This window comes from Procambarus clarkii, unplaced genomic scaffold (genome assembly GCF_040958095.1).
Source record: "Procambarus clarkii isolate CNS0578487 unplaced genomic scaffold, FALCON_Pclarkii_2.0 HiC_scaffold_109, whole genome shotgun sequence".
NCBI classification, from domain to species: Eukaryota; Metazoa; Arthropoda; class Malacostraca; order Decapoda; family Cambaridae; genus Procambarus; species Procambarus clarkii.
Genome location: NW_027189142.1, coordinates 907,026 through 918,766, shown reverse-complemented (window position 1 = coordinate 918,766; position 11,741 = coordinate 907,026). Strand labels below are relative to the sequence as shown.

Sequence of the window (11,741 nt, the reverse complement as noted above, 5' to 3'; positions counted from 1 at the left end):
TATTGTCATGTGTATTCATGCTGCTTGCATGTCGTCGTTTATTTTGCCTTTGTTGTTTTCTTGACAGCTTTCTTTGCCTTGGGTGGTTTGGGAGATTTTGAAGCTCTCTTTATTTTGGGCTTTTTGTTCCCAACAACAAGCTGCTGCTGCTGCTGCTGCTTCTTTTTCAAGGCTGTAGGTGGTTTGTTGCTTGTGGCGGCTTTCTTGGGAGTTACCACGGCCTTCTTTGCTGCTGTAGATGGTTTCTTGGTTGTGGTGGCTTTCTTGGGAGTTAGAACGGCCCTCTTCTCTGCTACGGCCAGCTTGAATGATCCACTAGCTCCACTTCCCTTGGTCTGAACAAGAATGCCGTCAGCCACTGCTTTCTTGAGAAATCTTCGGATGTAAATGGCGATCTTGGCAGCCTCGACTTTGTTGTTGGCAACAACGTACTTCTTGATTGCTTGTAGAGACGAGCCCTTACGGTCTTTGAGTGCTGCGACCGCGGCTAGAACCATTTGACTAGTTTTCGGGTGAGCAACCTGGACGCGAGGTTTCCTGGTGGTGGCCACCACAGCAGCAGCAGCCGCAGCCTTCTTGGTAGGCTTTGCTTCTACCATGATGATGATGAGATAACCAAGGTGATGAGAGACGCTCAGACAGTCACGGGGGAATGATGCTGCCGCCGCTTGAGCCGAACCTATTTATGTGCCGGCACGGTACAGAAGCTGCAACCTGGCAACTCGTCCACCAATCACGACGGTTGGTTTTACGGCTCCGAAACCTGGATCCCATATCTTCTCTAAAATAGAAGCATTTGTTCATGTTCTTTGTAAAAGTATCATAAAGCAGGACAGATGAGACAAATATCATAAAAACTGAAGAGCAGATGAGCACACACATGTATGTATTACAAAAGAAAATCCACAAATTCATTAGAAATTGGCAGGGTAGGCTGAGGAAGTAGGTAGATGTAAAATGTCTGTAAATGGCGAAAGAACATAAACCCAAGACTGAATAAACGATGTTAAATATCCATGCCAAGGAGACAAAAATATGTTAGGATACAATTACCATTAAGACACCACAAGAAGGTCCGTATCCTGCCGTGATGACTAAAAAGAGTTGGTTATTAGCCACAATGTGTAGGCAGTCTCATGCCAACGGCCATACCACGTTGAGAACACCGCTTCTCGTCCGATCAGCGAAGTTAAGCAACGTTGGGTTTGGTTAGTACTTGGATGGGTGACCGCCTGGGAACACCAAATGCTGTTGGCAATAATGTTTTTTGTTTTGTTTTGTTTTGTTTCGTTTGTTTTTGTTTGAATGGCTGGCTGGCTGGCTGGCTGGCTGGCTGCTGGCTGGCTCCACGGGAAATTCACGGAGTTGTGTGGAATAAGGCCTGGTAAAATGAATTAATATGTATGTCATGTTTAAAACAAACTCGCTTAATATAGTGTGTGAGGCTTTATACAAAAACAAACAACCAAAACAAAACATGTTATATATATATATATATATATATATATATATATATATATATATATATATATATATATATATATATATATATATATATATATATATAGCTTAATCCGGGTTTGAACTCGCAACTCCAAGAATACGCATCACTTATATACACTTTACCACTGGACCACTGCAGGACACTTGATGCTGAGGTATCAATTTAATGACGTAAATGCCATTTCCACAAATAAATGATAATTTAAAAGTATTTGTATGTACAAATCTTTTCTGTTTAAAAGGCTACAATATCAGTTACTGATATAATTTGTGTTAATGTTTCTATACCCACAGGAAGGCATGTTTTTGCTTATATGTAAGGGGTACGGAGAAGGAATCCACAGACCATCATTCCCCTTCCCCCCCCCCCCCCCCCTCCCACCTACTACTACCACCACTACCACCACCACCACCACCACCACCACTACTCACCACTACTCACCACCAATCACCACCACTCACCAATCACCACCAATCACCACCACCACACCTAACCGAAAACCCCCTAACACATCAACCCTCCCCCCAATCAACAGGCGAAATAATAACCCTCAAATGCCTGCCTGCCTGCCTGCCAGCCAGCCAATACTAACGGTCTTCTCAGAAAGAAAATCTCTTTGTATCTGTATTACTTGATGAAATGTATGATTCTAATAATGAAAATAAATTGTTATGTCGGTTGTATGAGCATAATGACCAATATGCACATGATATGAATGAATTAAATAGTGTAGTTTTAAGTAATTAGGTTGTAGACACATTAAGCGGATATGATATTTGACGCGTCCAGAACTGGTGATTTTTGGTTTAGTTTTAAATGCACCACCACCACCACCATTGCTTCCCCAGAGCCTAATTAAGGACCGGTAAAAGGAGTCAATATGTATGTCATCTATAAAACCAAAGAATGAATAAAAACACACACACACACACCTACATAATAGTACTAGGAAGATTGTATGGCATAAAAAAAAAAAAAAGTACTCCCATTGGGTCGTTTGAACTCGCGACTTCCAAAACACCAGCCACACACCTTACCACCCAGCCACCATAGAGTTGGTATAATTGTGCAACTTTAGTTATAAAACTAAAGTTCTTATTGTCTCAAATCTTATTGTCTGTTCTATGAAAAGGCATGATGTAAATTATGTATTTTTTGAATGATTGAATTGTAGGCACATTAAGCGGATTCGATATTTGATATATCCAGAAAAGGTGATTTCTGTTCAGTTTTAAAATGCATCACCGTTAACGCTAAAGGACTGGTAAAACGACTCGATGTTTGTCATTTTTAAAATAAACACTAAAACTAGGCCCTTAACATATATAATGTTTGAATATAAATTGAATGCATATAAATACAAAGTGGGAGTGGCTGGCTGGCTGGCTGGCTGCCCGCCCGCCCGCCCGCCCGCCCGCCCGCCTGCTTGCCTTGCCTTGCCTTGCCTTGCCTTGCCTGTCCTGTCCTGTTATTGCCTTGCCTTGCCTTGCCTTGCCTTGCCCTGCCCTGCCTTGGCTGCAGCTGGCTGGCTGGCCGTAAATCAACTCTTAACAACACCACACCACACCACACCATCACTCATCACCCATCACCCACCACCGGCCCCAGTCTCCCAGCCTCTCTTATATACCCGAGCAGGCCCTTTAAATTATTTGAATTGTTGCACTTCGGCCAATGGCACGATCGCTGCTGCTCAAACATATTCTGGTTCACAAGTATTATAATATATTATATTATATATATATATATATATATATATATATATATATATATATATATATATATATATATATATATATATATATATATATATATATATATATATATATATATTCATGAAACACATTAAAACCTTGATCATTTATTCATTCATTACGTCTAGTGAAGAATTGCTTTTGTTCATTTGTATGATTAAAAATTGATAGAATATGAATTCCTCGCTTAAAGTAAAATATAAAATATATATTGGATTTATATGATTGGTTAATATTCCAAGTGATGCTGAATATCCCCTATAATTTTGTTTTGTTTGTTTGTTATGTACACATTTCACATGAAATCAATATAAATGTTATTATTAATGTTTGAAAGTTGATTGTCTACTTGAATCTCTCTATTAAAGTGTGTGTGGCTCCGGATGGAGCCTGGTTATGGTATTTGTCGTGGTGGGTGGCAGAAGTGCTTACTTCTTCTCTGTCTTCTTTGGCAAAAGAACTGCCTGAATGTTTGGAAGAACACCTCCCTGTGCAATGGTTACGCCAGACAGAAGTTTGTTGAGTTCTTCGTCGTTGCGGATGGCCAACTGCAAGTGACGTGGGATGATACGGGTCTTCTTGTTGTCACGTGCGGCGTTACCGGCGAGCTCCAGAACTTCGGCAGCGAGGTATTCCATGACGGCTGCCAGGTAGACAGGAGCGCCAGCACCGACGCGTTCGGCGTAGTTGCCTTTACGCAGCAGACGGTGAATTCTGCCCACGGGGAACTGAAGTCCGGCCCTGCTGGAGCGAGACTTTGACTTGCCCTTCACTTTGCCTCCCTTGCCGCGTCCTGACATTGCTGCTGCTGTTGTGGGTTTGTGGTGTTTTATGCCGGCCCGCAGATCGAGCTTCGTGTTATATACCCCGCTCAGGATCAAGGGAGTCCGCCACTGACCAATCAGCGCGCTCCGCCACGCGACCCGCTCTGAGCTGAGTCGCGAGCGGGATATAAAAGGAAAGCTCGACTCGCGCAAAAGTTCATTATTGTATCGCAACGCCAGCCAGCACGAGCATCATCATGCCACCCAAGGCATCTGGAAAGGCTGCCAAGAAGGCCGGAAAGGCCCAGAAGGCCATTGCCAAGGGCGATAAGAAAAAGAAGCGCAGGAGGAAGGAGAGCTACAGCATCTACATCTACAAAGTGCTGAAGCAGGTCCACCCCGACACTGGTATCTCTTCCAAAGCCATGTCGATCATGAACTCGTTCGTGAACGACATCTTCGAGCGCATCGCCGCCGAGGCTTCTCGCCTGGCCCACTACAACAAGCGTTCCACCATTACCAGTCGGGAGATCCAGACGGCTGTAAGGCTCCTGTTGCCCGGAGAACTGGCCAAGCACGCCGTCTCTGAGGGCACTAAGGCCGTCACCAAGTACACCTCCTCCAAGTAAACGGCTTACTTACTGCCCTGTGGTGGTGGCTTGGCCTCAAACCAACAAACTCGGCTCCATTGGAGCCACACTTTAATTTCTAAAGAGATTGTGAGTGTTAGACACCAATACTATTATAACAAAAACCTCTGTCACTGAAAGCAAATAGCTATAAAATGAGAATATTTATGAAACTGTCTGTGTGTGTTTCTCTCTCTCAGTCTCTGTCTGTCTGTCTGTCTGTCTGTCTGTCTGTCTGTCTGTCTGTCTGTCTGTCTGTCTGTCTCTGTCTCTGTCTCTGCATGTCTCTCTCTCTCTCTCTCTCTCTCTCTCTCTCTCTCTCTCTCTCTCTCTCTCTCTCTCTCTCTCTCTCTCTCTCTCTCTCTCTCTCTCTCTCTCTCTCTCTCTCTCTCTCTCTCTCAACACACATATAAACACTCGGTATCTTTTTTCTAGAGATTAGAGATTCATTGTTATGTTCCACATTAGGATTACTATGCAGGCCACCCTCTTAAGGTTTGAAAATGTCAAGAAAACGGTTAATTTAAAATGTCATCTCCTAACTTAACAGATTAAGCCAGAGGACCAAAAACAGAATAAAACAGGACAGGACAGTATGTCACTTATACAAGCTGCTTTTATTTCTAGTACAGTATGACAATTTTTTTTTTTTTTTTTTGGAGGGGGGGGGGGGGGGGGGGAAGGATCCTTGGCAGTGCATAAGAATGAAAAGCGACGGCATTTTGTTTGTAAGAGGACAGGTTGTACTACAAATGACTTGATTTATTGATATCACGTGTACAGTGTATGTATGACACCTAAATTATTGTATTTATTTATTTATTATATGTATAGATGAAGGTTAATTCATATGACTGATGCTAGGAATGTCTGAAATCTCCTTAGAAGGATATTTTGGCCCTGAGAAGGGCCGAGTTTGGTGTATACTAGGGTGGTCGTTTTAGCTTATGCACGCTCTCCACGGATACGGCGAGCAAGCTGAATGTCCTTTGGCATGATGGTGACACGCTTGGCGTGGATGGCACAGAGGTTAGTGTCCTCGAAGAGACCGACCAGGTAAGCCTCGGATGCCTCCTGTAAAGCCATGACGGCAGACGACTGGAAGCGAAGATCGGTCTTGAAGTCCTGGGCAATCTCGCGCACCAGACGCTGGAAGGGAAGTTTCCTGATGAGCAACTCTGTGCTCTTCTGGTAACGACGGATCTCACGCAGGGCGACCGTTCCGGGCCTGTAACGGTGAGGCTTCTTCACGCCCCCTGTGGCAGGAGCAGACTTGCGTGCTGCCTTGGTGGCCAGCTGCTTACGAGGAGCCTTGCCTCCCGTGGACTTGCGAGCAGTCTGCTTGGTGCGAGCCATGGTGAACAACTGTGGTTTGTGATGGCCGGATTAACGGATTAAAAAGTCCATAGAGCTGGCAAGCAGGGGATGGAAGAACGGGGCGAGGTTGCAGAAATCTTGAGCAAGGATCTGGAGATGAGGTGAAGAGGGGAGATGAAAGATCGGTGGCCCAACCACCGCGGATTAGAACTTGAGTAGATGGAAGTAGAATTGAGTAGGGCGTCATTTGCAGTCCACGCAGAGGCCAGGAACGCAAGCAGCTGGCAGGTGATGGTAATTGAAGGTTGATTACTTCATTGGTTTACTTCTTTCTTGATGGTGGGAGCAAGGTCTGATCTTTGGTCTTTGTTTTCGACTTGTCTTTCTTGGCGGTCCGACTTCGTGTTGACATTGCTGTGGGATCAATAGCGTCATAAAGAAAATCGGCAGATGAATAGTTGTATTTCTGTGAAGGTGGAGATGTCGTTCCCACAGAGACATCCTCATCTGATGAGTCAGATGAGTACATACCAGGAGATGTGGGTCTTGGTAGTAGTGTTCCTGATGGTTTAGTAGCAGCGGTAGGACTTACTGCAGATGTAGAAGGTTCAGTGGATGTATGTACTGTGGATGGAGATGTAACAGGAGATGGTGGATGAGAAGTCGTCGGCTTCTGGGTTGCTACCATGCCAGGAGCAGATGTTGCAGCTGCAGTAGGTTCAGTATCGTTCACAGCAATGTCCGAGGCTGGACCAGGAGCTGGAGCATCATCCGACAATGGGTTTGAAGGGTCGGGGACTAGCACAGTGGTCCCTGAAGGTTTGGTATGAAGAGGTGTTGGTTGACTCTGCTGGGTTGAAGGTTCATTGCCCGTTCGTTCTTGAATTTCTTTCTTTATCATAGCGGCGTGTTTCGGATATTTCACGTAGTATTGAGGGTCAATAATGGCAGGGTGGAGTATGGTAACATCAGTGCAGTAACGAACTGTGTCAGCCTCAACGTACCAAAGCTCTCTGCGGGTTCCGTCATCGTTCAGTCCGTTTTCGTAGTCGATGTTCCACTCCCGAGCTGTGATACGTTTCTGAGAAATATTAAATTTCAGGTCTCTAGGGCAGTTGTAAGACGCATAAACAGGAGCAGGAGGGTCGTTGTCTTGTGTGGAGAGACTAACAGCCTCTACTGGGTCTGGTGTAGGGTCAGCAGCAACTGGAGTGGTGGGTGGAACAGTGGCAGACAGTAGGTCAACAAGTGCGGCAGCGTTTACAGTGATTTCCGGCTCAGTTACTGAAGTGGAAGCTGAGGCAGAGGTGGGGAAGACTTCGTCAGGTACGATGATGGTCTGGAGTCCGTTAGCCTTGTAGATGATATTTAGAATCCTCACAAATTCTCGATAGTTGGAACCAGTAATGTCGCTCACTAGTTTCGTGAGAGCATGTGCAGTGCTAAGGTCGGTGACAGTAACCGGCAACTGCCGCGGCGAAGTCTGAGTCGACGAATGGGAGGAGCCTGGTGGTGGAGGTGGAGGCTGGGTCTGTGATTGGGCAGCTGGTTGGCTGCCGGACTGCATGCCGGGTCCCCATTGGTTGGTACGTTGGTGGGCGGCTGCTCCTTCCCCCGGGAGCTCCGGGAAAATGGCGGCTTGCATGTTGAATGGTGACTGAGCACGAGCAGTCGCGGAAGCCCGTCCAGCTGTCAAGAGCTTCTTAATTTCTTCCTGTCGCACTGGACACAAATGAGAAATAGCAATATGGTCACCACCGCACACTACACAACACGTGATATCGGCGCGACACTGTTTATAATGGTGGTCCTTGGCACAGACACTACACTTGTTTACACTTTGGGGGCACTTCCTGGTCACGTGTGAGTACTGGTAGCACTTGTAGCACTGGCTTACCTCGTAAAAACGTTCCTTGTGCACTGAAGCTGGTGGAGTATTGATGCCTAAGCACCTAAATCCTGTGGTGGTGGCCTGGTCCGCTGCGGCAGCTGTAGTGAAGGTCACTTTCAAGGTGGAGCGAGTGTCGTTGTTGTTGGCGATGATTTTTGCTGAGACAGCTGTCATGTTTTCGTTTTCCCTGTTGATACTGTTCAGGATAACGTCCACCTCGTGCTCGGTGATCCATGAGCTTACTCTCCTGGCAAAGATGGTTCGTTCAGCTTGAAAGCGTCGTGGTTGGATGAGGGTAATATCCGCATCGTAGAGTGCAGATGTAGCAGCAGGTGTGAACAGGTGTTCCAGGTCGTCTCCGGTCGAGTAAGAGAGGACGATACCTTCGTCGTCCTGCTGGATGTCGTCTGGTACTGTGTTGGTGGTGGCTTTGAGAACGTTGAGAATTTCTTCTCGTCCGAAAGCGTGGTTCTCTAGGAACCGTGCCTTAACTTTGTAGGCCATGGTACTGTGTGGCTAGTACCGGCGAGGGCCGAGCCGAGGCAATACAGCTGACCCACCCTCCTGGGCAGGTCGAAGGATGTACACCCCCTCACTATCTGGTTGGCTAGGCAGCTCGCAGGTGAGGAGCAACAAGAGACACGTCCGGCCGTGACGGCTGCAGGTTGCAAACTCTGATGGCCGGCGCCGAAAAATTTTTGCTTATATACGCCGTCTCGAGGCGCTTGCTCGAGCGCCATTGGCTGCTCGACTCGCCTACGTCACCCCGTTGCCCCTCCCCTCCTTCCTCTGGCTGCAGCCAACAGGCAGCTCACCTCAAACACTATTATCGCTGATTTTGCTCTATTTTTTGGATTTGTGCAAAAGTCATTTCACAGAGACGTGAAACAGACGAGTAGGCAACTGCAGTTTTGAAAGCGTTGTGAGAAAGCCGTGTTTCTGCTCGAGTACAAGCATAAAGTAAGGACAGGCAGGAGTTAGGAGTTGCCATGCTACAAGTACGTCCGCTTGACGGGATATAGTCTGGGGAAATCGTGCCGAAATTTTATTATTATTCACACAACTTCAACACCATGACTGGACGCGGCAAGGGAGGCAAGGGACTCGGAAAGGGTGGCGCCAAGCGTCATCGTAAGGTGCTACGTGACAACATCCAGGGCATCACCAAGCCCGCTATTCGTCGCTTAGCTCGTCGTGGCGGCGTGAAGCGTATTTCGGGTCTCATCTACGAAGAGACCCGTGGCGTCCTGAAGGTGTTCCTCGAGAACGTCATCCGTGATGCTGTAACCTACACGGAACACGCCAAGAGGAAGACCGTCACTGCCATGGACGTGGTGTACGCTCTGAAGCGCCAGGGTCGTACCCTCTACGGATTCGGCGGATAAGAGCTTGGCTAATCCATCGATTCCACCCACCACCACCTCAAAACGGGACCTAATTAGGTCCCTATACTTTTTTACTGAAGGGCTTAATAGACGATAACATAAATTGTTTTGATATCAGCTAGCACATTGGGTCTTATGAAATCTATTTTTTATCCTCGCATGCTTAAAGGGACTCTGATTGGGGAGGGAGGGGTGGGGGGGGGGGGGAAGGTTTGTTCCGTTATATACTAGCAGAGCAGGATCATTGGTGGTGGTGGGGGGGGGGGGGGGTGAGGGAGAGAGAGAGAGAGAGAGATCTTTCCCAACTCTTCCTTTTTACATGAGTGAGCTACCCGTTTTATTCATTTTATCCTTCTCAGAGCTGTTTTGATAGTATCCAAATGATGGTAAATGAAAAGGGAGGACACGAATATCTACCCAGAATTCAGGACTGGCAATCGATATGCATGTTTGAGTGCGAATCTTTTTCTCTCTCAACTTAGGTATACGTTTATGTCGTACCTAAAAGCGAGAACCACACTATTGGGACAAGTATGCAAGGCCCAATTTTCCTAACAAGCACAGTTAATTTTGTTATTTTCGAACATTTCTTTCCAAATTGGTTTATCCAATTAACAGTATTATATTAAGATCATGAATTGCTGGGTTAGGTTAGGTTAGGTTAGCTTAGCTTAGGTTAGGTTAGGTTAGCTTAGCTTAGCTTGGGTTAGCTTAGGTTAGGTTAGGTTAGCTTAGCTTGGGTTAGCATAGGTTAGGTTAGGTTTGATTACATTTCTATGTTAGATTTAACTCAAATTCAAAACAATTGCAGTCATTCGGCTTGTTAGTCAACTTGCCTCTAATAGGGGCAATTTGTCTAACAAGACTATTTAGTTTTGTGTGCATATATATATATATATATATATATATATATATATATATATATATATATATATATATATATATATATATATATATATATATATATATATATATATTATAGCTTCAAGACTCCGAACCAATATAGAAGCATCAAGAGGAAGTGCTTGTGTTATGGGCCAATAGGCCTTCTGCAGTTACTTCCATTCTTATGTTTTTATTCCCATTGGTTCGTGTTTTATCTTGTGTAAATGTCAATCACCTCACCCAAAACTTTGGTACCATATCACCTCACCCATGTATATGTGTATATATATATATATATATATATATATATATATATATATATATATATATATATATATATATATATATATATATATATATATAATATACAGAGTAAATCTACCCCAAAAGTAATGATTTATTTGTCTACAAAACTAAACTCTTTTTGGAATCATATGAGGCCCCTCCACTGAGGGGGGAGGCCTGGATGTTTATTGTCATGTGTATTCATGCTGCTTGCATGTCGTCGTTTATTTTGCCTTTGTTGTTTTCTTGACAGCTTTCTTTGCCTTGGGTGGTTTGGGAGATTTTGAAGCTCTCTTTATTTTGGGCTTTTTGTTCCCAACAACAAGCTGCTGCTGCTGCTGCTGCTGCTTCTTTTTCAAGGCTGTAGGTGGTTTGTTGCTTGTGGCGGCTTTCTTGGGAGTTACCACGGCCTTCTTTGCTGCTGTAGATGGTTTCTTGGTTGTGGTGGCTTTCTTGGGAGTTAGAACGGCCCTCTTCTCTGCTACGGCCAGCTTGAATGATCCACTAGCTCCACTTCCCTTGGTCTGAACAAGAATGCCGTCAGCCACTGCTTTCTTGAGAAATCTTCGGATGTAAATGGCGATCTTGGCAGCCTCGACTTTGTTGTTGGCAACAACGTACTTCTTGATTGCTTGTAGAGACGAGCCCTTACGGTCTTTGAGTGCTGCGACCGCGGCTAGAACCATTTGACTAGTTTTCGGGTGAGCAACCTGGACGCGAGGTTTCCTGGTGGTGGCCACCACAGCAGCAGCAGCCGCAGCCTTCTTGGTAGGCTTTGCTTCTACCATGATGATGATGAGATAACCAAGGTGATGAGAGACGCTCAGACAGTCACGGGGGAATGATGCTGCCGCCGCTTGAGCCGAACCTATTTATGTGCCGGCACGGTACAGAAGCTGCAACCTGGCAACTCGTCCACCAATCACGACGGTTGGTTTTACGGCTCCGAAACCTGGATCCCATATCTTCTCTAAAATAGAAGCATTTGTTCATGTTCTTTGTAAAAGTATCATAAAGCAGGACAGATGAGACAAATATCATAAAAACTGAAGAGCAGATGAGCACACACATGTATGTATTACAAAAGAAAATCCACAAATTCATTAGAAATTGGCAGGGTAGGCTGAGGAAGTAGGTAGATGTAAAATGTCTGTAAATGGCGAAAGAACATAAACCCAAGACTGAATAAACGATGTTAAATATCCATGCCAAGGAGACAAAAATATGTTAGGATACAATTACCATTAAGACACCACAAGAAGGTCCGTATCCTGCCGTGATGACTAAAAAGAGTTGGTTATTAGCCACAATGTGTAGGCAGTCTCAT

At 45.3% G+C, this 11,741-nt stretch overlaps 1 non-coding gene across 1 annotated transcript; it reads left to right on the top strand.

Annotated features, from left to right (window-relative positions):
• Positions 1-1,138: 1,138 nt before the first annotated feature.
• On the top strand, positions 1,139-1,257 carry LOC123752797 (5S ribosomal RNA). Its single transcript, XR_006772230.1, has one exon. It is a non-coding gene; the product is annotated as a 5S ribosomal RNA (ribosomal RNA).
• The last annotated feature ends 10,484 nt before the right edge of the window (positions 1,258-11,741 follow it).